The sequence below is a fragment of the Talpa occidentalis genome, unplaced genomic scaffold (genome assembly GCF_014898055.3).
Source record: "Talpa occidentalis isolate TD23 unplaced genomic scaffold, MPIMG_talOcc4v2.1 talOcc4.15, whole genome shotgun sequence".
NCBI lineage: Eukaryota > Metazoa > Chordata > Mammalia > Eulipotyphla > Talpidae > Talpa > Talpa occidentalis.
The window spans coordinates 34648936-34675818 of NW_023601543.1; positions in this window are offsets into that span (position 1 = coordinate 34648936).

Genomic DNA, 26883 nt, shown 5'->3' on the forward strand with positions numbered 1-26883 from the left:
CATATATCAATTTCCACAAAATCAAACCTCTGAACTAAAATTAGAAGCAAATTGGACACATACACACAAAGTTTCCACAAGTTCCAAGCCAATTTTTCTAATCTAAACATCAGGAACAAATCTATAGCATCTGAGGCACAAACACACTGGAGAAACAAAAACTACATTTGCACTTATGGCAGCCAGTGCCACGGGGAAGCCACCTTTCCCCATAAGGCTGACTAACCACAGGTGGCTTAAGTCCCTTCCACTTTGGGTGCCAAATTAGGAACATAGCTCATTATGATAAAGTTCATACATCATAATCCTATAGTCAATACAATACTTAATGTGAAAAACTCAAAGCTATCCCTTAAGATCAGTATCAAGAAAATGATGGCCATTGTCATTACTTCTGTTTAATTTAGTGAGGGTTTAGCCAGAGGCTTTAGCTAGCTAAAGGCTTTGCAAGAGCAATCAGACAACAGTTGGAAATAAATGGATTGCAAGTCAGAAAAGAAGTAAAATAAATGCTATTTGCTCATGATATATATAGAATAACCTAAAGATGCTGTAACAGGGTGGTCCCCAGGAAAGGGGGAGGTTGCAGGTTCCCTGCCCCACCCAAAAGGAGGGTGGAGCTGAGCATGGAGAGAAAGAGCTGCAGAGGAGACTGAGAAGGAAGGAAGCAGGGTGGAGAGCCAGAAGGAGACCTGGAGGAGGCACATGGAGCACATGGAGCCAAGAGACACGTGAAGAAACTACACTTGCCTTTTGGTCGTGGACTGGTTGAAACAGATGTGGGTGAGAGACCCATGGGGAGGTGACAATGGCGGGTTTTGTCTTGATTTTGATTTTGCTCTTTTCCCTCCAGACTTGTCTGGCTGTTTCTAATGCTTTTCTGTGGGTCTCCACTGGAAGGTGCTTTAGACTTGTGGCAGGCTTTGGGGCCTTGCTCTGGGCCAATCCTGCTTGGGTGGACTTTTACCCATGATGGGACGGGTAACTTTGGGTGCTTGATTTAGAAACTATATTCTTTGCCTTTTTGGTATTGTTTCCTAATTATATTAAAGTTCCTTCCCATTAAAGTCTCGTATGTTCTGTATTGATGCAGCAGATGGCAGAACCCATTTAGAGTAGGCAGGTTTGCGGTATCTAGGGTGCCCCTCTCCTTGCCCTGTAACAATGCCAACAAAAAGCTACTAGAAATAATAAATGAATATAGTAAAGTGTCAGATTTCAAAATAAGACTACAAAAAAATCACTGAATTTTATATACAGAAAACAAATAAGGAAAAGACAATTAAACAGAAAGAGGAATTCTATTACACTGTTGCTGAGAATGTAAACTGGTACAACCATTTTAGAAAGTGATTTACCCTAACAACAAACAAAAAATGGGAATATCATATGGCCCAGCAATCCCACTCCTGGTCATGGAATCAAAAAGCTATATATTCTACAATGTTTTTTGTAGCACTATTTACAATAGCTAGGAAACCAAAGAGACTTAAATGAAATGCCTGTCAATGGAAGATTGGATCAAGAAAATGTGGGAGGGCCTCCCTGGTGGTGCAGGCGGTTGAGCACAGTGTTGTGAGACAGCCTCTGCAGGGCAAATTTGATTCCGGCCAGCCGGGGAGATACCCACATGGCGTGGCAGACCAATCCTGTCTCACCCTCTGCTCCCCTCAGCAGTGTATTTCAGTCAGTCTGCCTGTTGTGTTTACCACTCTGTCTTTGGTGAATCCTCTCACCCTCCCGCCCATCTGGCCTGTACCCTGGTTCTTGAATGCATAGATAAATAAATCTTTTAAAAAAAATGTGGGATATCCGCACTATGGAATACTATTCAGCAAAAGGAAAGATAAAATCTTGCCATTTACAGCAAAATGGAAGGCATTCAAGAGAACATTGTGTAGTAAAACAAGTCACAATTACAGAGACAAATATTGGACGTTTACATAGAGGATGATTTAACAAGGTAAGATATTTATAAAAACTAGCTGTCATTAATAAATGAAGTGAGGTTTCTGGGAGAGGGGGAGAGAGAATTGGTCAAAGGAGATAAAAGGAATGGTAGGGAAAACATAAAGTAATCTTTCTAAAATAGAAAACTGTTTTTGCATATAATTGTCATTGCTTGAAATAGTCACTTTAAAAGCAACAGGCGGGCCTCCCTGGTGGCACAAGGGGGTAAGTACAGCACTGTGAAGCTATGTGCAGCCTCTGCAGCATGAGTTCAATCCACTGCCAGTCAGGGAGCTACCCACATGGCACAGCAGACCTCTCCTGTCTCACCTGCTGCTCCACTCAGCAGTGTATTTTAGTTTCTCTGCCTGTTCTGTTCCCTACTCTGTCTGTCTGGTGAATCCTCTCACCCCTGTACTTCTAGCCTGTACCCAGTTCTTGTATGCATAAATAAATAAATCTTAAAAAAAAAAGCAATAGGTACACAGACTATACGAAGCATAATATTTAATGGTTAACCCTTCTGATTCTGAAGCCATACTACCTGTGTTCAAATCCTAACCTAAGTTCAATTTCCAACTCTGATACCTAGGTAGAACACTTAAATTTTTCCTGTCTCAGTCTCTATATCTATAAAATTCGGTAAATAATAGTATCTGTCTTATAAGAAGACTATAAACATTAAATAAGTCAATAATTTAATGTTAGAATAGTACCTAGGATATGGCATGCATGAATTGAAAAGTAGCTATTATTATTATTACATTGTGATTGCTGAGGTGAGTTTACATAAAATAGAAGTATATAAGTCTGAGACAAAAAAGAGTGAAGGAAAGAAGTTCCATTTCTATAAAAGATAACAATGACCTGTTTTTTATTTGGCTAAAATCTTTTCTCTATCCTGTCCATTTGAATTACTTCTTTTGTTTATGCTCATTTTTAAACTTTCCTTTTCAGCATTCTTTTTATGACTTTCACTGTGAATTTGCGTTGTAATATGCTATATTTGATAGTGCTAGTATAAAAATAAATTGAATTGTTTCTTTTTTCATTTAAGTCTAAATTTAGGTAAACAGTTTTTTTCTTGATGTTCTAAAGATATATTAAGCTTAAAAACTGCATTAGTTCTGCAGTCATAATTATAACTTGATTTTTAAAGGAAGTTTGACATTTTCAGAACAGATTTCTTATATGAATTCTTAAAAAATCATTTCTAAATTGTTGGGTTTGAGAAAATTAGTCTACATTCAGATATAATAAGCAGAATATGCTTTTGAAGGAACAAAAGAGCATAACCCTTATGATAACCATTTGATTTTATAGTCTACCAAATCAAGTATGTTTCAAACTAGTCTCTTGTGAACATATATAAACAAAATTTTATATTTCAGAGATGATTTTTCATTGATTTGCCTGGGGCAAAACTAAATGCTCAGCTAAAAAGATGATGGAAAAGTCATTCAAGCTGTAAAAACCTAGCAAGTTTATATTCATTTAGAAGAATGACTAAGAAATTATTGTAATTGTTGAAAACCTAATATATTGTTTAATGACAATATGTTGATATTGTTTTATCTGTTTTACCATTTTTAAATAATGAGATAACAAGAGAAAGAAAATTATTAAATCATTTTAACCAAAAGACAGAGAAGACATTTTTGCTTTTCATAATAAGCATTTTTAGTGCATTATATGGCTTCTTAATAGACTGCACAACTAACCACATACTTTGTTAGTGAGTGTAGAACAAGAGAGACTCATTTGCAAACTCTTTAAATCAAGGTCTCATTAAGCAAGTGTACTTTACATCCTTTCATGAAAAGGAGCACAACATTCCAAAGCTGGCTTGTTTCCTTCTAATGCAACTAACACTTAACAACCTAAATTGACTGTTAGCACTGCCTGAAGTAACAGTTTTTGATATGTAGGAACATTCTAATCATTAAGATAACCAGCTACCATACAAACAGAGCTTTTGCAGGTTAAAATCGATACCATGGACTGTAGCCAGAAGCAAATAGGTGGTCAGTGCCAAAGATTGAGATTATATGTAAAAGTGTTCCATAGAGTGAATATATCCAAATACATCTGGACCAGCATTCACATCAGTCTTTCAATTTAGTCATCCATAAGGCAAGTTCACATTAATCAGTCCTAAATCATAATTTTTATTCTTTAGACTAAATATTAAGGGCCTTTCTTATCTTTATGCTCTTTTTAATCCAAGGGAAAGACATTTATCATTACTTACTTGTTCCATCCTATTGCTTGGTGCAGTGCTTTGGCAACACAATGGGTGCTTAATCAATCTTTGTTGATCATTTTCCCCATGGTAATATTTCATTTATTGGAAATTTTCTTGGGTCATTCTGCTATGGCCAGCAGTACACAAAAAGGCATTATTCAAGCAACTGCCAGAATCAGAAAAAATTAGTGCTTATTTCAGTCTTCACAGATCTGTGCTTTTATATTGCAGTGCATTTCATTTTATGATTATAGAAAATTAGTCTAAAATTTAACAGAGGTTATAGTTGATGGACATATAGAGGAAAGCACCATTGGAGTATGTACATAAACGTATAATTATGTAAATAAATTCACAGCTCAAAATTGTAAGCAATGGTTGATTGCATAGAATATTTTAAATATTAAAAAAATATTTATATATTATAAATGATTGTTCAAAAATACTCAAAATCATAAAAATATTTTAAAATATTTTATACATAATTATAGTGACAAGAAGTAAAAATATGAGAGAACTATGACTCATAAACTTTCAAAAAGTTTTCACTAAGGGAATACTTTGTTTTATTTCCTAGGTGAATTGGTAATTGAAACAATTTAACCACAATTTTCATAGTAATTTGTAATTGCTCCCTGAATGGTTAATTTCTTCAATAGCATTTTTTTGTATTTTGCAGCAGTATATTCATCCATACTCACATTCTCTTTTCTTGATGTTATATCTTAATTCTATTATGTGAGCAATCAACACACAAAACATATTCTCAGTATTTCCCTTCTTTTAAATAATCAACATGAAATTTGATTATTACAGTAGGTTTTTTTTTTCCAAGAAAAAGAGAGAGGCTTATATGAATCTATAAAATGTATAACCCAGTGTTAAGTAATTAAAGTTATAGCTCACACCATTTTGACCAATCAGCAATAAAGAGTTGTATTTGGCAGAAGTCAATTAATACATCCTTAATAAGCTAATTATTTCATATTTAATTATCATATCAATAACACCAACATACCCCTACAGCTAAATTGATAGTTATTATACCAACTAATTAAAACCAAAGTTAAAAGGTAGCTTGATAAGTGTTCTATTCATGAAATGCAAACTCAAAGAGAAAAAAGTTGACAAAAATGGGTCTCATTTTAAAATGTTGTTCCTTACTTAACTAAATGTCATATGACTGCCCTTGGAAGTAACTAATCCAGGAAATGAAATTAATTTCATCTATTTGTGTATTTATAGGCTACAAAATAAAATATACATATATGTGTATGTTATTAAATATGAATTAAGCATTATCCCTGTGCTCTTGGATTTTAATTAAAATATATTCGTATAATAAACATTTATGATTCCATGGAACATTAGAGACAAAGCTGAGTAAGGTCTCTGCTTCAGAAAGCATACAATATATTGGGAGGACACAAAAAAGTACTAAAATATGTGTTAAATACTGTAAGTGAGGCACAGAAAAAGTGTGATGGGAAAGCTTTAAAGGGAAGAACTAATGTCACAGGAATGTCTGGAAAGGCTTCATGGCAGAAGTGATAGTGACAGGATTTTTCTAGGAGAGGAAGGGAAGAAAGGACATTCTAGACAAATACAAAGGCATAATTATATAAAAAGACATGGCATATGCAAGATGTTCAGTTAATCTGGAGTTTAGTTTGCATAACTAGAGAAAAAAGAGGTTTTTGAGAAAGGAATGTTTTATAGAGGTATAGGCTGGGTCCAAATTGTGAAAGACTGTATATCACACTTAAGAGTTTGGATTATTTTTGTTTTTAGTTTTTAATTTTTTTATTGAGGAGAAATTGGTTTGCAACACTGTATGTGATCCAGAATCATAGGATCACCCCTCCTCAGATGTAGTCACACCACACACACACCCCACCAAGGTGCCATGGAGCTCCACCATAGTCCATTATATCCCTTCCCCACATTCTTTTCCCCATTCGCCTTTTGTAGCCTCAATTCCACAGATGGATTTCTAGGGTTTGTTATTGGTTTGACTTTGTCTTGCCCTTTGTTTTATTTTTCTATATTCTATACATAAGTGAAACCATCCAGCATTTGCCTTTTTCCTGACTTATTTTCACTTAACATTATTCTTTCCTGTTCCATCCATGTTGTCACAAATGGCAGGAGTTCTCCTTTCTTTCACAACTGAGTAGTTTTCAATTGTGTATTTTATACCACATTTTTTTAATCCACTCATCTGTCCCTTTGCACTTAGGCTGTTTCCTTAGCTTAGCTATTGTACATAATGCTGCAATGAACATAGGGGTGTGTGTGTGTATGTGTGTGTGTGTGTGTGTGTGTGTATAATACCTTTGCATTAGTGTTTTTGTTTTCTTTGGATAGATACCTGGGAGTGGAATTGCTGCATCATATCATAGATATATTTTTTATTATTTTGAGAACCCTCCATACTGCTTTCCATTGGGCTAGACAAGTCTACATTCCCACTAACAATATATGAAGGTTCCTTTTCCTTCACATACAAAATTTGTACTCTTTTTGATATGGACCATTCTCACAGATGTGAGGTAGTATTTCATTGCGGTTTTAATTTGCATTTACTTGTTAATAGTGACAAGTATTTCTTCATGTGCTTGTTGGGTATTTCTAAGTCTTCTTTGGAGAAATGTTTATTTAGATCATCTGCCTATTTTTGATTGTGTTATTTGTTTTCTTGTTGTTGAATTGCAGCAAGAATATTAGCTCCTTGTTAGATGTATGATATGCAGTTTTTTTCTCCCATTCAGTAAGGCACCTTTCCATTTTAATTTTAGTTTCTTTTGTTGTGCAGAATTTTTTATTTTAATTAAGTTCCATATGTTTATTTTTTCTTTAACTTCCCTTACCATTGGCTCCAAAGATAAAGCTGAAGTGTATGTCCTGGAGTGTTTTGCCAATGTTTTCTATGTAATTCATGGTTTCAGGTCTTATAGCCAAGTCTTTAATACACTTTGACTTAATTCTTATTTATGGTGAGAGATAGTGGCTTACTTAGTTTCATTCTCTTGCATATAAATGTCCAGTTTGCCCAACCAACAATATCTGTTGAATTTCATTACTTGTATACTTTTGTTGTTTGTTTTTTTTTTAAAGATTATGCGTACAAGAGCTGGGGTACAAGCCAGAGATGCAGGGGGTGATAGGGTCCACCAGAGACAGAGTGGGGAACAGAACAGGCAGATTGACTGAAATACACAGCTGTGGGGAGCAGCAGGTCAGGGAGGAGAGGTCTGCTGTGCCATGTGGGTCCCTCCCTGGCTGGCCGGGGATCGAACTCATGCTTCAGAGGCTGCGGATTGCTTCAGAGTGGTGCTTAACCCCTTGCGCCACCAGGGAGGCCCTACTTGTATACTTTTGACATCTTTGTTTTAAATTACTGTCCATGTAAGTGTGAGTTTATTTCAGGGCTCTCAATTCTTTTCCATTGATCTGTGAGTCTATTTTATTATTTTAATGTCACACTGTTTTTACCATTGTAGTTTTATAGTATAATTTAAAAACTAGGATTAGGATTCCTTTGCTCTTTTGTTTGTTGTTGCTATTCAGGGTTGTTTTGGTTATTCAGGGTTGTCTGTGTTCCATATAAATTTTAATAATGTTTGTTTTGTTTCTTTGAAGAATGTAACAAATGTTGATAGGAACTGCATTGAATCTCTGTATTGCTTTGGAAGAAATGGTAATTTTAGCAATGCTAATTCTTCCAATCTATAAGAAAAGAATATCTTGTCATTTCTTCATGCCATCTATTTCTTTTAACAACATCTATAGTTATTGTTGAACAGTTCTTTCACATTCTTTATTAGGTTTATTCTTTATTTTATTTTCTTTGATGTGATTATTATTAGGATTGTTTCTTAATTTCTTTCTCTTCTAGTTCATTGTTTTTATATAGGGCACAACAAAATTTTATATACTGATTTTGTAGTTTATCACTTATTTCTATTGATTTATTTATTCTAATAGTTTGTTAGTGAGGATTTTATGGTTTTCTATCTGTCATGTCATCTGCAGATAGTGACAGTTGCACTAGTTTTTCCCAATTTAAATTCCTTTTATATCTTTCTCTGGCCTAATTGCTCTAGCTAGGACTTCCAATTTGATGTTGAATAGTAATGGTAAAAGTGTACATCCTTGTTATTATCTGATCTTGAAGAAAAGCTTTCAGTTTTTCACCATTTAGTATGATGTCAGTTGTGGGTTTGGCCTAATTTGATGACATGTTTTATATCTGTCCCCATGTTTTGAGAGTTTTTATCATAAATGAACACTGAATCTTGTTAAATGTTTTCTTCACATCTATTAATATAACTGATTTTGATTGTTCATTTTGCTGATGTGGTGAACTACATTGATTGATTTGCATATTTTGAACTATCTTTACATCCAGGAATAAATCCCACTCAGTCATGGTGTATAATTCTTTTAAAGTGTTGCTTAATTTGCTTTGCTAGAATTTTGTTGAGGGTTTTTGCATTCATGTTCATCAGGATTGTTGGCCTATAATTTGGTGTGTGTGTTTGTGTGTTTGTGTTTGATGTACTTATCTGCTTTTGGTGTTAGAGTAATTTTGGCCCCATAAAATATGTTTGGAATCGTTCCCTCTTCCTCAATTTTTTGGAAGAATTTGAGATGGATAGATATTAGATTATCTTTGAAGGTTTAATAGAACACTATTGAAACAATCTGGTCTTAGGTTTTAATTTTTATTGGGAAGCTTTTGATTAATTTTCAATTTCCTTGCTTGTAATTGACCTCTTCAAGTTTTCTATTTTTCATTTTTCAATATTGGAAGATCGTATGCTTCTAAAAAAATGCTCATTTCTCCCAGGTTATACAATTTTGAGTCCAAAGATGTTCATAGTAGTTTCTTATGTTCCTTTGTGTTTCTGAGATGTCTGATATAACTTCTTTTTTCATATCTGATTATGCTTTTTATTTTTTTTTTTTAAAGATTTATTTATTTTATTTATACAAGCACTGGGTACAGTCAGAAGCGCAGGAGGGTGAGAGAATTCACCAGAGCCAGAGCGCAGAGTAGAACAGGCAGAGTGATGAAGTACACTACTGAGGGGAGCAGTGGGCAGCAGGAGAGGTCTGTGTGCCATGTGGGACCCTCGCCCGGCACCCAGGGATCGACCCAGTGCTGCAGAAGCTGTGCGCAGCTTCGTAACCCAGCGCTCAACTGCTGCGCCACCGGGGAGGCCCTTTTTTTTGTTTTTTTTTAAAGATTGATTTATTTATGCATACAAGGACTGGGGTGCAGGCCAGAGGTGTGGGGGGTGAGAGGATTCATCAGAGACAGAGTGGGGAACAGAACAGGCAGATAGAAATATACTGCTGAGGGGAGCAGGGCGCGAAACAGGAGAGGTCTGCTGTGCCATGTGGGTCTCCTCCCTGGCCGGGGATCGAACTTGTGCTTCAATATCTGCGGCTAGCTTCCTAGGCTGTGTCTTAACCCTTTGTGCCACCAGGGAGGCCCCTGCTTATGCTTTTTACATTGTTCTTTTTGTTGTTTTCCTTAGTGAGCCTAGCAGGGTCATGACTATTTTATTTATCTTTTCAAAGAACAAGTTTATGGTTTTATTGATCTTTATTTCTATCTTTTGATTTTTATTTCATTTTTTTCTCCTCTAACTTTTATTATTTCCTTTCTTCTAGTGACTTTTGTTTTCATTTATTCTTTGTATAATTTGTTAAGGTGAGAGGTTAGGTATTTATTTGGATCATTCTTGTTTCTCGATATAGGCATGTGTTGCTATATAATTCCTCTTAGGACAGCACTCACTGTGTTCTGTAGGGTCTAGTAACATGTATCTTCATCTTCATTTGTTTCCAGTTTATTTATTTATTATTATTTTTTCAAATATTTATTTATTTATGCATACAAGAGCTGGAGTACAGGCCAGAGATGCAGGAGGGTGAGAAGATTCACCAGAGGCAGAGTGGGGAGCAGCACAGGCAGATTGACTGAAACACACTGCTGAAGGGAACAGCAGGGGAGACAGGAGAGGTCTGCACAATGTCCATCACTTCCCTGTCTGGGGATCTAATTCATGCTGCAGCAGCAGTGGATAGCTTCATAGTGCTGCACCTTAACCCCTTGTGCCACTAAGGAGGCCCTCCAGTTTATTTTTTTAATTCTTCTGTTGATATGACTTTTAATGAATTAATTGCCACTGATTTTGTGACCCAACATTTGGTCTCTGTCTGAGAATATTTCATGTGCACTTGAAAACAATGTGTAGGGCCTCCCTGGTGGTGCAAGTGGTTAAGCACAGCACTATGAAGCTATCCACAGCTTCTGCAGCTCGAGTTAGATCCACAGCTGTCCAGGGAGCTATCCACATGGCACAGTGGACTTCTCCTGTCTCACCCACTCATCCCCTGAGCAGTGTATTTCAATCTGCCTGTTCTGTTCCCCACTCTGTCTCTGGTGAATCCTCTTGGCCCCCACACCTCTGTCCTGTACCCCAGTTCTTGTATACATACATAAATAAATCAGAATCTGAACACAGGAGAAGCATCTCTGTAGAACAAGAGCTGAATATGGAATGTCAGAGCCTGAGCAAGCTCAGGAGGACATACGTGGGGGAAGGGGGTCAGCCCAGCAGGGGTTCTAGGCAAAGAAAAAGACATCCTTGCAGGAAAGACCAGAGCACAAAGATACTAGAATTACTACATGCTGGGAAGATGTGTTCCAAAGAAGAGTAGCCCTGACATAGTGAATCAGAATCAAACTGAAATTTAAGTGATTTGGAATAGTTTTATCAATGTCCATTCATTTTTTTATTGTCTATTGCTTCTCTCTTGCTTCAGCAGTATAACTGAGTTGCTGCAACAGAGAACATTGTCCCAAAAGTCTAAAATATTTACTATCTGGACCTTTGTAGAAAAATATACTTTACCCACCTCCTTCTTAATGTCCCGGTATCAAATTTTTCTGACTTCATAAAATGAATTGGGAAATGCTCCCTATTTTTATGCCATGGTCTTTCACAACTTGATTCTATTTCTTTCTTAGGTTTTTGGTTTATTGGTGAAATCATTTGCACCAAAAGATGCCAATGTGATATGTTTTATCATAAGAAAATTATTTTTTTTTTTAAATTCAGAGTTTTCTGAAGTCTGGTCCTGGTAGACTGAGGGTCCCTGAAGCCCTTTAAAGCACTTGGGGATGTTGTTGTGATATTTTTGTTATTGATTTCTAGCTTCCAATCTAGCTAGATAATAAATTATAAATGGTTTCAGTCTTTTTAACTTTGTAGAGGTTTCCTTTAATGTCCAGCACATGATCAATTTTGGTATATATTGCATTCTCACTTGAAAAGTATGTATATCCTATCCTTATTGTGTGTAGTTTTCTATATAAATTAGCAATGTCAAAATTTTTCTTTGTGTTTTTTGGATCTTCTATATCATTGTTAATTTTATTGTCTGCTTTCTTTCTCAGTTATTGATAGAAAAAAGCATGTTAAACAAATGTTGTATACTTATCTCCTTCTCCTTCTGGCTCTTTCAATTTTTGTCAATGTATTTTGAAGTAATGCTTCAGTAAACAAAATTTAGAATTGTTATATCTTCCTGGTGGTTGGATTGTTTTTCTTTATGAAATGATTCTGTTTATCTCAAGTAATTCTTTCTGCCTTATTGTCTACATTGTCTGCTATGAGTATAACTAAACCACTTTTCTTTGAATTTGTGTTTGTATGATATCTTTTTCCATTCTTTTAGAGACATGTCATTCAATGATATTTTGGTGAGGATGAACCACTTATACAACCACACAGACTATATAGCCTAGGTGTTTAGAATGCTATACCTTCTAGATTTTGCACTCTATGATGGTCACGCAAAGACAAAATCGCCTACCACACATTTTTCATAATGTATCCCCATTTAATGTATTTGCAAAACAGTATATAATTTTTATCCAATTTCACAATCCTATTGTCTGATTGGCTTATTTACATTTTACACAATTGTTAACTTACTTGGAATTTTATTTTCTAACTTATCTGTTTCTCAGTCCCTCATCTATATTCCCTTTTTAATTCTCTTATTTTCCCTTGGATTAACCAGGAATATTGTATTAGATCATGTTTCCCTCCATTAATTGTAACTTATTTTACACTCTTGTTTTTGCTCTAGAACAATAGTGGACATACTTTTTCTAAATGGTAAATATTTACAGTTTAAGGGCGATAGAATAACAACTTTGCCAAGATACTATAAAAAAAGACAGATAATTGGGCCTCCCTGGTGGCGCAGCGGTTGAGCGCTGGGTTGCCAAGCTGCCCACAGCCTCTGCAGCGCCAGTTTGATCCCCGGCTGCTCCCCGGGCCACTGGAGGAGGGTCCCGCATGGCGCTCGGACCTCTCCTGCCGCCCACTGCTCCCCTCAGCAGTGTGCTTCGGTCCTTCTGCCTGCTCTGCTCCCCGCTCTGGCTCTGGTGAATTCTCTCACCCTCCCGTGCTTCTGACTGTACCCAATGCTTGTATGCATAAATAAATAAATCTTTAAAAAAAAAAGAGAGACAGATAATGAATAAACAAATGAGTGTGGCTGCACATTAATAAAACTTTTTATTTAAAAACTGGTAGCTGACCCACAGGTTGTTATGTGCCAATCCCCGCACTAGACATTGCAGCATGCACACTAGACTTACTGAATTTTAATATGAATTAAACTTATCTCAAGCAAAAGCAGGATGATAGAAACTTTAAATCCATTTAACATTCTCTGGTCTTTTTGTCACTTATTTTGCATTTTTGTTTTCCCCATATAGTTTCAAGCTTTTAAATTAATTTTAGATTTACATTGAAATTCGTTTGTAGAGAAATCTTGCAAGGACAGGTGCAGGGAAACTGTGAACCCTTCACCTTGTCTTCCCCAAATTGGATATCTTACATAACTATAGTGCAATATTAAAACGAAGAAAACAACATTGATAATATTCCCAGAGCTTATTCAGTTTTCACAGATCATACATGCACCAGTGTGTGTTCATAATTTATTGCAATTTTGTCACATGTGTAGCTTTATATAAATACCACCATTGGGGCCTTCCTGGTGGCGCAATGGGTTAAGTCTCAGCGTTATGAAGCTATCTGCAGCCACTGCAGCACAAGTTTGATCCCTGGCCAGGTCGCTGACCCACATGGCGCAGCAGAACTCTCCTGTCTGGCCCAATGCTCCCCTCAGTAGTGTACCTCAATAGATCTGCCTGTTCTGCTCCCCATTCTGTCTCTGGTGACTCCTCTCACCCCACCACCTTTGGCCTGTACCCCGGCTCTTGTATGCATAAATAAATAAAATCTTTTAAAAAAATACCACCATTGGGCCTCCCGGGTGGCGCAGTGGTTGAGCACTGGGTTGCGAAGCTGTCCGCAGCCTCTGCAGCACGGGTTCCATCCCCGGCCACTGGCGAGGGTCCCACATGGCACGCAGACCTCTCCTGCAGCCCGCTGTTCCCCTCAGCAGTGTACTTCCTCTCACTCTGCCTGTTCTACTCTCCTCTCTGGCTCTGGTGAATTCTTTCACCCTCCCGCACCTCTGACTGTACCCAGTGCTTGTATAAATAAATAAATAAATCTTTAAAATAAAATAAAATAAAATAAAATAAAATAAAATAAAATAAAATAAAATAAAATAAAATAAAATAAAATAAAAAGATACTACCATTATCAAGATGTATGGCAGTTTTCCATCACATGACAATCTTGTGCTAACACTTTATAACCCCATTCATTTCCATACCCCTATCCTAAATTCCTAATCCCTACAAACCACTAATTTTTCTCTATCCCTATGATATTTATTCATGAGTGTTGTAATCCTAAAAGTCTCAGTTAAGATGTTGCATGTATTGGTAATTTATTTCTTTTCATTGCTATAAGGTAATTCATGGTATAGATATACCACAGTTTACTTACCTGACTATTATATGACATTTTCGTCATTTCTAGTGTTTCGCCATTATAAATAAAGCTGCTATGAACGTTCTTGAACTCGGCTTTGTGTGGACATAAGATTTAGATTTCTGGGGTAAATGCCCAGGAATACAATTGTTCAGTGTATGGTAGATGTGTGATTAGTTTTTTAAAGAAACTGTCAAACTGTTTTTGAGAGTGAGTGTGCCATTTACATTCTTACGAGCTATGTATGATCTGAATTCTCTGTGTCATTTCCAGAATTTGAAAGTGTTGCTATTTTTTTACCTTGGCCTTTTCTAAGAGGGATATAGTGGTCTTGTTTTTCGTTTTAATTTACAGATGCCTAATGACTACTGATAATGAACATCTTTTCTTGTGCCTTTTTGTCATCTTCATATTATTTTCAGTGAAATCTTTTTCATGATTTTGTCCATTTTCTAGTTGAACTACTTAGGTGTTTTAATTTTTTTTTATTTTACTATTGCTGCAGAGACAGCTTTAAATATTCCAGATATGTCACTTTTTATTGGTCACACATGTGGTTTGCAAATATTTACTTCTAGTCTTCAACTTGTTTTTTTCATCCAATTACAAAGTCTTTCACAAAATTTTTGCTTTAGAACCATTTGTTTTTTTTTTTTTTAAATCTTTCTCCATTGAATTGCTTTTGCATCTAAACGAAAAAAAAAAAAAGTCATCTGAACAGATTTGTGCAGTCCTATTTCTGGTTTCTCTATTCTGTTCCATTTATATATGGATCCATACCTCCACCAATATCACACAGTCTGCAATTCTATAGCTAGATAATGTCTGAAAATTAAATAGCTTGATTCATCCTTTTCAAAATTGTATTGCCTATTCTAGTTCCTTTACTTTTCCATGTTTATTTTAGAATAGTCTTTCTGTTACCCAGGAAAAATGTTGTCTGGCTTTTGATAGTAATCATTTTATCAATCTGGGGAGAACATATATTTTTACAATGTTGAGTCATCCAATACATAAACATAGTTTTTCTCCCCATTTATTTAGATTTTCCTGACTTTCTTATCAACATTATGCAATATTCAGTAAATAAATTCTGTAAATGTTTTGCTAGAAATACATGTAAGTACTTCTTTTTTTGAGCAATGGTAAATATTACTGTATTTTTAATTTTAGACTCCATTATTAGCAGTATACAAATAAATAATATGCATTTTTAAAATTTTTATCTTGCATCTCACAACCTTGTTGAATTCATGTATTAGTTCTTTGATATTAATTTTGTAGATTCCTTGGGATTTTCCATGCAAACATTTTGTTATCTGCAAATAGAGACTTTTTTCTTTGTTTCTAATCAGTATACTTTCTATTCCCTTTCATGTCTTATTGTGGCTAATGAGAACATCCAGCACTAAGGTGAATAAGATTGGTATGATTGGATATGCTTGCCTTCTTCCAATCTTAAGTGAAAACATTTAGTCATTCAACAATAAGTATAATGTTAACTGTTGAATTTTGTTAAATATTTTCATCTATTGATATATTTATATGATCTTTCTTCTTAAATCTGTTGATATAGTGGATTTCATTGATGCATTTTCAAATGATAAACCAGCTTTGCATACTTGAAAGAATACCACCTGGACTTGGGATATTACATTTTTATGTATTGCTGAAACTGATTTGCTAATATTTTAATGACAAGTTTTTTGCCTAAATTTGTAACATTACTTTTTTTTTCTCCCTTCTCCTTTTGATATCATTATGGTACTGACCTCATTAAATATACTGGGAAGTGTTTCATTTTGGTTGAATATTGGTTGTTTGTGATTTTCAAGAAATTGGTTCATTTTTTCTATGTTGTTAAATTTGTGTGCATAGTTATTTATGGCAGTCTTTCTAGATCTTTAATTCATTTTGAGTTATCTTTTGTGAATGGCATTAAATATGGATCTAGTTTCTTTTTTTCTTTTTTGCGTAAGTCTATTCAGTTTTCCCAACACCATTTGTTAAACAGGCTTTCTTTTCTCCATTGTATGGTACTGACTCCTTTGTGAAAAACTAACTGACCACATCTGTGTTGATATATCTCTGTGCTTTGTATTCTATTCCATTGATCTGAGTTTCTGTTTTTGCTCAAACACCATACTGTTTTGATTAATGTTGCTGTGTAGTATTGTTTGAGGTCAGGGATTGTGATACCTCAATTTTTCATCTTTTCTCTCAGTTTGCTTTAGCTATTCAGGGTCTTTTGTAGTTCCATACAGATTTTCTAAAAGCCTGTTCAATTTTTTTGAAAAAGTCATTGACATTTTGATAGGTATTGCATGAAATCTATAAACTGCATTAGGTAATATGACCATTTTTAATGATGTTTATTTTTCTAATTCATGAGCACAGAATACCTTTCCATTTTTTGTGTCTTATTTCCTTTAGCAAAGTCTTACAGTTTTTAATATATAGGTCTTTAACTTCCTTTGTTAACTTTACTCCCAATTTTTTGATTGTTTTCTTTATTTCCATTTCTTTTGACACATTGTTTGCATTTAGAAATGTAACTGATTTTTGTTTATTGGTTTTGTATCTTCACAGTTCACTGTATTCATTTATTATTTCTAGAAGTTTTTTGAAGGTTATATAAATATTCTATATGTTTATATGTATGTTACATTATACATATATATATATATATATATATATATATATAATCATGTCATCTGCAAAAAGTGACAGTTTTATTTCTTTTCCAGTTTGGGTTTTTTTTAATGTATTTTTCTTAACTACTTGCTTTGGATATCATCCTATACTATACTGAACAATTGTGACAGTGGATATTCTTACCTTGTTCCTAATCTTAGCAGAACTACATTTTTCTTACCATTGAGTATGATGTTGGCTGTGGGTTTGTTATATATGACAATTGTAAGTCTCATATAGTTCAATTTATTCCCATTTTATTGAGATTTTTTTAATCATATCTGGACATTGAATTTTGTTGAATGTCTTTTTGGCATCTATTGAAATGATCATATGATTTTTATATTCCTTTTGTTGATCTGGTGAATGTCACGCATAGGTTTGCATATATTGAACCAGCCTTGTATCCTTAGGATGAAACCTACTTGACTGTGGTGGATAATTATATTCTTAATATGTACCTGTATTTGGGTTGCCAGTATTTTGTTTAAGATTTTTGCATCTAAATGGCCAACAGGCATATGACAAAATGTTCAACATCACTTGCAATCAGGGAAATGCAAATCAAAACTACAATGAGATATCATCTTACACCAGTGAGAATGGCACATATTAAAAAAATTAGCAACAACAAATGTTGGCAAGGATGTGGAGAAAAAGGAACTCTCCTGCACTGCTGGTGGGAGTGCAAACTGTTCCAACCACTATGGAGAGCTGTGTGGAGGTTCCTCAGTCTGCTAAAGATGGAGCTTCCATATGATCCAGCAATTCCACTCCTAAGTATTTACCCAAAGGACACAGAAACATTAATTCAAAAGGGCACCTGCACCCCTGTTTATTGCAACACTATTTATAATAGGTAAGCTATGGAAACAACCCAAATATCCAAAAATAGATGACTGGATCAAGAAGATGTGGTACATATACACAATGGAATATTACTCAGCAATCAAAATAAGATAAACTCATGCCATTTGCAGCAACATGGATGGAGCTGGAAGGGATCATGCCCAGCGAAATAAGCCAGAAAGAAAAAGAAAAATACTGGATGGTCTCACTCATAGCAGGAATTTAGAAAACCTAAATAAGAGACCAGGAAAAAGACTAATTATAATAAAGTGAAAATCAAAATCAACAAGCAACTATAAACCAGAGATACACTACGGGGGTGGGGGGAGAAGGGAGTAGGATAAAAACAAGGGGGGTGGGAATTGTATGGGGACTATAACCAAGATGAAAATGCATACATTGTGCAAAAATGAAAAATGTTGTATGAAATATATAAAATTAGGAGGGGGGCGGAGCAACATGGCGGCGAGGAGACGCTGCGAGTAAGATCTCCCATTAAAAAAAGTTAATAGGGAGGAAAAGCGGCAGGTCCCAGTGAGAAGTGGGACACTTAAACGGGTGACGCCAGCGAACTGCCCGAAGAAGAAAGTGGCCATAAAAGAGGACTAGAAGGGAGGGAAGCGCAGAACCCTGCTCCCCTCCCCCGCCCACAGAGGCGGCACTCTCCGACCGGCAGAGAGGAGGAAACAACACACCAAAACGGCCCACAAGAACAAACGACGCAGCAAGCGGGACTGTGAGTGGAAAGGAACTATTGCAGCCACCACACCCCGTGAACGGGAGCTGAGGCGAACCCTGCAGGATCCGCCGCGGCGGTGAGCGAACGGCTCCTGGCGCCATTAGAGAAGAACAAAGACCCCGGGAGACCCGCACACAGCCCGGGCTGCCGGTAAGCTGGCGCGGAAACGCGGCGCGCTCGGGGAGCTTGAAAAGCAAGTGCAGACCTGGATCGCGGCTGCCCAGGTCCCCGCGCCTGCGACCTAGGCTTGCGGGAGACGACCTAGGCTTGCGGGGAGACGCGCGGAGGTCCTCACTGAGGTGAAGGTCCCTCCCTGAGTGAGCAGGAACCAGGCGCCCAGGCACGGGAGCTGTGCAAAAGGCGCCATTCCCGCGCCACTGAACTGGGCTACAGCCCGCGTCCTGGAACTGAGGGCTTTGAACTGAGACCCGGGGCACGAAAATTCGGGGCGTGGGTTCTCCACGACGGTGGGGCACAAGGCAGACACAGCACCCCAAAGCTGTTGAGGTGTACCCTACCATTCCCGCTCTGTTCTCTGTCCCACGGGGTGGGGGGAGGCGAAAAACAGCCCCCCAAGGACAATAGGAGAGATCTCTGGCGCCACCTAGCGACCAGGAAAAAAAAGTCACTAACACCCTATAAAACAGGACATTTCTTAAGACTGCTTGAAAAGGGCAGAAGGTTTCTGGAGGACCCAGTGGCCAGCCGGGAAGTTATTCCACGCCAGGCCCCTTCCGACCAGCAGTCTGAGCCCACAGAGGGAGCAGGCACCCACGTCCGGGGCAGACCGGGTGCGCAGAAGAGTGTGCCTGAAACCGGAGGCGCAGGGACTGCATCCCGCTTCGCCATTTGAGAACAGGGACATTTCTTCAGTAAAAACTGCCTAAAACCAGCAGAAAGCTCCCCCAGAAGACAGAGATGGCTCCTGGAAGAGCCAGAGGGGAGCGGAGAAGTTCACCCAAGATGTCAGTCAGTCCGAGCAACACAGTGTCCCAACGCATACGACAAATTAGAAAACAGACAGTAGGGAGTAGAAGAACCACACGCAACCTAAAAACTCCTCAGGAAAGAAGCACACCACAAAAAGAAAACCACTCCCAGATTGCAACGACAGCAACTTGGAAGAACTTCTGAGCCTTCCAGAAAGAGAATTTAAAATTGCCATGATTAAAAAAGTGATAGATCAGAAGAAGGAAATTGAGTCCCTAAAGAGGGAAGTAAGAGAAATGCAGGAGATCAAAGAATTAATGGAGGAACTAAAGAACTCTGGGAAAAGCAATGAAAGCAGAATAGATGAAATGGAAGAACGAATAAGTAATCTTGAAGACACAGAAATAAAAAGAACCAAAACAGAAAAGGAAAGAGAAGTACGAAGGAAAAAGAATGAAGAAAGACTTCGGGAACTATCTGACTCCATGAGGAAAGGAAATATAAGAGTTATAGGAATTCCAGAAGGAGAGGAGAGAGATGTAGGAACAGAGAAAATATTCATGGATATAATTGAAGAGAACTTCCCAAATGAGAAGAAGGAGCTGAAAATTGATATACAAGAAGCAAGAAGAACACCAAACTTCCACGACGAAAGGAAAAACACAGCAAGACACATAATAATAAAGCTCCCAAGAATCCAGGACAAGGAAAAAATAATGAAGCTGACAAGAGGGAAGAAACAGATAACATTCAAAGGAAAACAATCAGGCTGACATCAGACTTCTCTGAAGAAACACTACGGGCAAGGAGAGAGTGGAGGGACATAGTCAACAGACTCCAAGAAAACAGATGCCAACCAAGAATACTCTATCCCGCAAAGCTCTCTTTCCTCCATGAAGAAAGAATATGGACCTTCCCAGACAAAGAGAAACTCCGGAATTTCATTGCGACTAAACCCCCACTCCAAAAAATACTACAAGGAATCCTAAAGCCAGAACCTCAGAGGGACGAATAACAACGAAAGAAGACCAAAAAAAAAAAAAGTTATTAAAAGAATAAATAAATAAAATCAAAGGAAAGACAAACATAATGGCAAATACAGATGCTAACATATCAATATTAACTCTAAATGTAAATGGACTAAACTCTTCAATAAAAAGACACAGAGTTGCAGCCTGGATTAAGAAACAAAACCCAACCTTTTGCTGTCTCCAGGAAACACATTTAGCTACAAAAGATAAAAATAGGCTCAAAGTCAAAGGATGGAAAACAATCCTACAAGCAAATGGGCCAAAAAAGAAAGCAGGAACAGCTATACTTATATCAGATAAAACAGACTTCAAACTCAAAAAAATAAAAAGAGACCCCAATGGTCACTACATTATGATTAAGGGGACAATACTTCAAGAAGAAATAACACTCATTAACATATACTCACCAAACGAAAGAGCACCAAAATATATCAGACAACTGTTGTCCTCTCTGAAAACAGACATCAGAGAAAACACATATGTAGTGGGAGATTTCAACACACCACTATCAACAATGGATAGATCAACAAGACAAAAAATAAGTAAAGAAACTAAAGCTCTAAATAAGGACCTAGAGCATTTGGGCTTAACAGACATCTATAGAACACTAAACCCAAAAAAAACGGAGTACACATTTTTCTCAAGCGCACACGGATCATTCTCCAGGATCGATCACATACTGGGGCACAAGACAAACATCAACAGATACACCAAGATTGAAATCATAACAACCATCTTTTCTGACCACGAAGGCATCAAACTAGAAATAAATCATAAAAAGAAGGCAAGGAACTATCCTACCTCATGGAGATTAAAAGCCACACTACTGGAAGACCACTGGACTAATGAGGAGATCAAAGAAGAAATTAAAAAATTCTTTGAATTGAATGACAAGGAGGACACCAATATCCTAAATGTATGGGATGCAGCAAAAGCAGTAATAAGAGGAAAATATATAGCAATAGAAGCTCACATCAAAAAACAAGAAAGAACTCAAAGAAACAACCTAATCTCGAAGCTCAAAGATCTAGAAAAAGAACAACAAAAACCCCAGAACCAGTAGAAGAAAAGAAATAATAAAAACCAAAGCAGAAATAAATGAAATTGAAACTAAAAAAACAATCCAAAAGATCAATGAAACCAAGAGCTGGTTCTTTGAAAAAATAAATAAAATAGACAAACCCCTAGCCAGGCTCACAAAGGAAAAAGGGAGAAAGCACAAATACACAGAATCATAAATGAAAGAGGAGAAATCACAACGGACACAGCAGAAATCAAAAGAATAATCAGCAACTACTATGAACAGTTATATGGAAACAAGTTCAACAATCTAGAGGAGATGGACAAATTCCTACAACTCTACAATCACCCAAAGCTAGATAAAGAAGAAATAGAACACCTAAACAGACCAATTACAAGCAGCGAAATTGAAATGGTAATTAAAACCTCCCCAAAAACAAAAGCCCAGGACCTGATGGATTTACAAATGAATTCTACCAAACATTCAGAGACGAATTAGTGCCTATCCTTCACAAACTCTTCCAAAAAATTGAGAAGGAAGGGACAATACCAAACACGTTCTATGAAGCCAATATTACACTAATACCAAAACCGAATAAGGACAACACAAAAAAGGAAAACTATAGGCCAATCTCCCTAATGAACACTGATGCAAAAATCCTCAATAAAATTTTAGCTATCAGAATCCAACAATGTATCCATAAGATAATTCACCACGACCAAGTTGGATTCATTCCAGGGGCACAAGGATGGTTTAACATCCGAAAATCAATCAACGTTATCCAACACATCAACAAAAAGAAATATAAAAACCATATGATAATATCAATAGATGCTGAGAAAGCTTTCGACAAAGTGCAACACCCATTCATGATAAAAGCCCTTGAAATTCTTGGGATACAAGGAACATACCTCAACATCATAAAGGCCATCTATGACAAGCCAACAGCCAGTATCATTCTCAATGGTGAAAAGCTGAAAGCAATTCCATTAAGATCTGGAACAAGACAAGGATGTCCACTCTCACCACTGCTTTTCAATATAATACTGGAAGTCCTAGCCAGAGCAATAAGACAAGAGAAAGACATCCAAGGAATCCAAATAGGAAAAGAAGAAGTCAAACTATCACTATTTGCAGATGATATGATAATATACATAGAGACCCCAAAATCTCCACAGAAAAACTAATTCAACTCATCAATCAATTCAGTAAAGTGGCAGGATACAAAATCAACACGCAAAAGTCAGTAGCCTTCCTATACACAAACAATAAATCTGAAGAAGAAGAAATAAAAAAACCACCCCTTTTATTATCGAAACAAAAAAAATCAAATATTTGGGAATAAATCTAACAAAAGAGGTAAAGGACCTATACAAAGAAAACTATAAAACACTGTTAAAAGAAATAGAAGAAGACACAAAGAAATGGAAAGACATCCCCTGCTCATGGATTGGAAGAATAAACATTATTAAAATGGCCATCCTACCAAAAGCAATATACAGATTCAATGCTATTCCAATCAAAATCTCAATGGCATTCTTCAAAGAAATAGAACAATTATTGATGAAATTCATATGGAATCACCAAAAACCCCGAATAGCCAAAGCTCTCCTGAAAAAAAAGAAGGAAATGGAGGCATCACACTCCCAGACTTCAAACTATACTACAAAGCCATAATCATCAAAACTGCATGGTATTGGAACAAGAACAGACATACAGACCAATGGAATCGAATAGAAAATCCAGAAATAAACCCACAGATTTATGGTCAACTAATCTTTGACAAAGGAGCAAAGACTATGCATTGGAGCAAAGAAAGTTTGTTCAATAAATGGTGCTGGGAAAACTGGGTCGCTACATGCAAAAGAATGAAGCTTGACCACTACCTCACACCATACACAAAAATCAACTCAAAATGGATTAAAGAACTAGACATAAGACCTGAAACCATAAAATACATAGAAGGAAATATAGGCGAAACACTACGGGATTTGCACATCAAAGACATCTTTACAGACACATCACCCAAAGCAGTGATAGTGAAGACAAAGATAAACAGCTGGGACTACATCAAATTAAAGAGCTTCTGCACAGCAAAAGAGACAATAACAAAAACAAAGAGAAACCCCACCAACTGGGAGAACATTTTTGCACCCAACACTAATGATAAAGGACTGATCACAAAAATCTGCAAAGAGCTGATGAGACTCAGCAACAACAAAGAAAATAATCCAGTCAAAAAATGGGCAGAAGAGCTAAAAAGAAACTTCTCTGAAGAGGAAATGCAAATGGCCAACAGACATATGAAAAAATGTTCAACATCACTTGTAATCAGGGAAATGCAAATCAAAACTACCATGAGATACCATCTCACACCAGTGAGAATGGCACATATTAAAAAAACTAGCAACAACAAATGTTGGCGAGGATGTGGAGAAAAAGGAACTCTTGTGCACTGTTGGTGGGAGTGCAAACTGGTCCAACCACTATGGAGAGCTGTGTGGAGATTTCTGGACCTACTAAACATAGAGCTTCCATATGATCCAGCAATTCCACTCCTAGGTATTTACCCAAAGGACACAGAAACATCAATTCCAAAGAGCACCTGCACTCCTATGTTTATAGCAGCACTGTTTACAATAGCTAAGCTTTGGAAACAACCCAAATGCCCAAAAATATATGACTGGATCAAGAAGATGTGGTACATATATACCATGGAATATTACTCAGCATTCAAAAAAGATAAACACATGCAATTTGCAGCAACATGGATGGCACTGGAAGGGATCATGCTCAGCGAAATAAGCCAAAAAGAAAAAGAAAAATCCCGGATGGTCTCACTCATAGCAGGAATCTAGAAACTTAAATAAGGGACCAGGAAAATGAATATAAGAAAGTGAAAATCAAAATCAACAAAAAACTATGAACCAGAGACACTTTTTGGGGGGTGGGGGGCGGGAGGGGAAGGATTGGGGTCAGAATGGGGCGTTTGCAATTGTATGGGGAATATAAAATAAAATTTAATATTTAAAAAAAAAAAAAAAAAAAAAAATTTATATGTACATACATCCCTAGGTTAAATCAAGCACCGGGCCTAATGTAGAAAATAAAATACTCATCATTTAAAAAAAAAAAAAAAAAAAAAAAAAAAAAAGAATATATAAAAAAAAAAAACACAAGAGATGACAATAAAAAATAAATAAATATTTGAGTAAACCCTAAAAAATTTTTTTTTTCATCTATGTTCATGATGGATATCAGCCTACAGTACTTTTTTTTTTTTTATTTTGCACTGTCAGGTAATGTTGACCTCATAGAATGTGTTGGGGAACTTTCTACCTTTTTTAATTTTTTTGAAGAGTTTGAGTTGGATAGGTATTAGATCCTTTGTGAAGGTTTGGTAGAATTCACTGGAGAAGCAATCTGGTCCTGCGTTTTTCTTAGGGAGACTTTTTGTCAATCTTTTAATTTTTGTCCTTGTGTATTAGACTGTTTATGCTGTATATTTCACCCAGATTCAGTTGGAAAGCTGTATGAATCTAAAAATTTGTCCATTTTTCTAGGTTGTTCAGTTTGTTTGTTTCAAGATATTTCTATTAATTTCTTATGATCTTTGGATTTCTGCAGCATCTGCTGCAATTTCACCTCATTTCTGATGCTATTTGAGTTTTCTCTTATCTTTTCTTTGTAAGCCTAGCTAAGGACAGATCATTTTTTTTTTCCCCCAAAGAACTGCTCTTAGTTTCACTCATCTTTTAGACTGTCATTTTCTTTTCTATATTTTTATTTCTGCTCTAATTTTCATTATTTCTTTCCTCCTACTGATTTTTGGATTCATTTGTCTCTCTTTGTAGTTCATTCAGCAATAGGGTTAGATTGTTCAGTTGATATTTTTCTTGCTTTTTAATGTGAATGTGTATTGCTATGGACTTCCCTTGTAGTACTGCTTTTAGAGTACTGCTTTTTGAAATTTCCATTTTCGTACTGTTTTGTAGAGTATCTGTTAGGATCTGGAGGTTGGGGCTCTCCATTTTCATTAGTTTCCAGATTTTTTGTTGTTGTTGTTCCTTAACCCAGGAATTGTTCAGAAGCATTTTGTTTATTCTCCATGCTTTTGGTTCATATGGTTTTTGTTTGGTTATTATTTAGCTTTATGCTATTGTGATTTGAGAATGCTTGATGTAATTTCAATTAATATATTTTCTGAGACAAGTTTTGTGTCCCAGCGTATGATCTGTTCTTGTGAATGTTCCATTTACTCTTGAGAATAAAGTGTATTCATTCTTTTGGGATGAAAAGCTCTGTGGACTTCCATTAAATCTATCTAGCCCAACAATTCAAATAAGGCCTTTATTTTCATGTTAATTTTCTCTCTGGATTATCTATCCCATTCTGTCAGTGGTGTGTGGAGGTTTCTGACAGTAATTGTATTTTTGTCAATATGTTGTGGCAAGTCTGTTAAAAGTTGTTTTATATAGTTTAGTGTCCATGTGTTAGTTGCATAAATATTAATGGCAATTATGATTATGTCTCCTTTGTAAATTGTTCCCTTGATCATTATGTAGTGTCCACCATTGTCCCTGGTTATCTTTTTTTGACAGAAAGTTTAATTTATCAAATATGAAAATAACAGTTTCTGCTTTTCTTTCTGTGTTACTGGCTTGTAGTACCTTGAACCAACTTTTTATGTTAGGTTAATTTTTGTTTTTTGGTTTTAAATTGGTTTCTTGAAAACAAAATATACATGACTGATACTTTTTTCCCCAATTTGTCATACTGTTTTGATTATTTAGTTTGGACAATTCACATTTAAGGTGTTTATTGATATATACTATTTATTAACAGTCATTCTATTTATATGGTTCTTGACTTTTTATTTTTATTTATTTATTTAATTTTTAAAGATTTATTTATTTATTTATACAAGCACTGGGTACAGTCAGAAGTGCGGGAGGGTGAGAGAATTCACCAGAGCCAGAGCGGGGAACAGAGCAGGCAGAAGGACCGAAGTACACTGCTGAGGGGAGCAGCGGGCGGTAGGAGAGGTCTGCGCGCCATGTGGGACCCTCCTCCGGTGGCAGGGGAGCAGCCGGGGATCGAACCGGCACTGCAGAGGCTGCGGGCAGCTTCGCAATCCAGCGCTCAACCACTGAGCCACCGAGGAGGCCCTCTACTTTCTTCTTGTTTGGTGAGTGAAGGGCAAAAATCTGAGGAAAGCCTAGTTTGGATGTAAATTCCCTTCTTTATCTGGATTACTGTAAATTCTTTTCTTTTTCTTTGATTTTTGATAATTTAACAATGATGTGTCTTGATGTAGTTTGTTTTGCATTTAAAAATTTGTGTGATGTCTCTGCTTCCTGGGCATATATGCTTATTTCATTCCTTAAGTTTGGAAATACTTAGCTATTTTATCTTCGAATTGTGTCTCTGCTAACGTCTCTTCTCAATTTATGGAATACTATCCTTTGTGTTTCTTCTTCTAT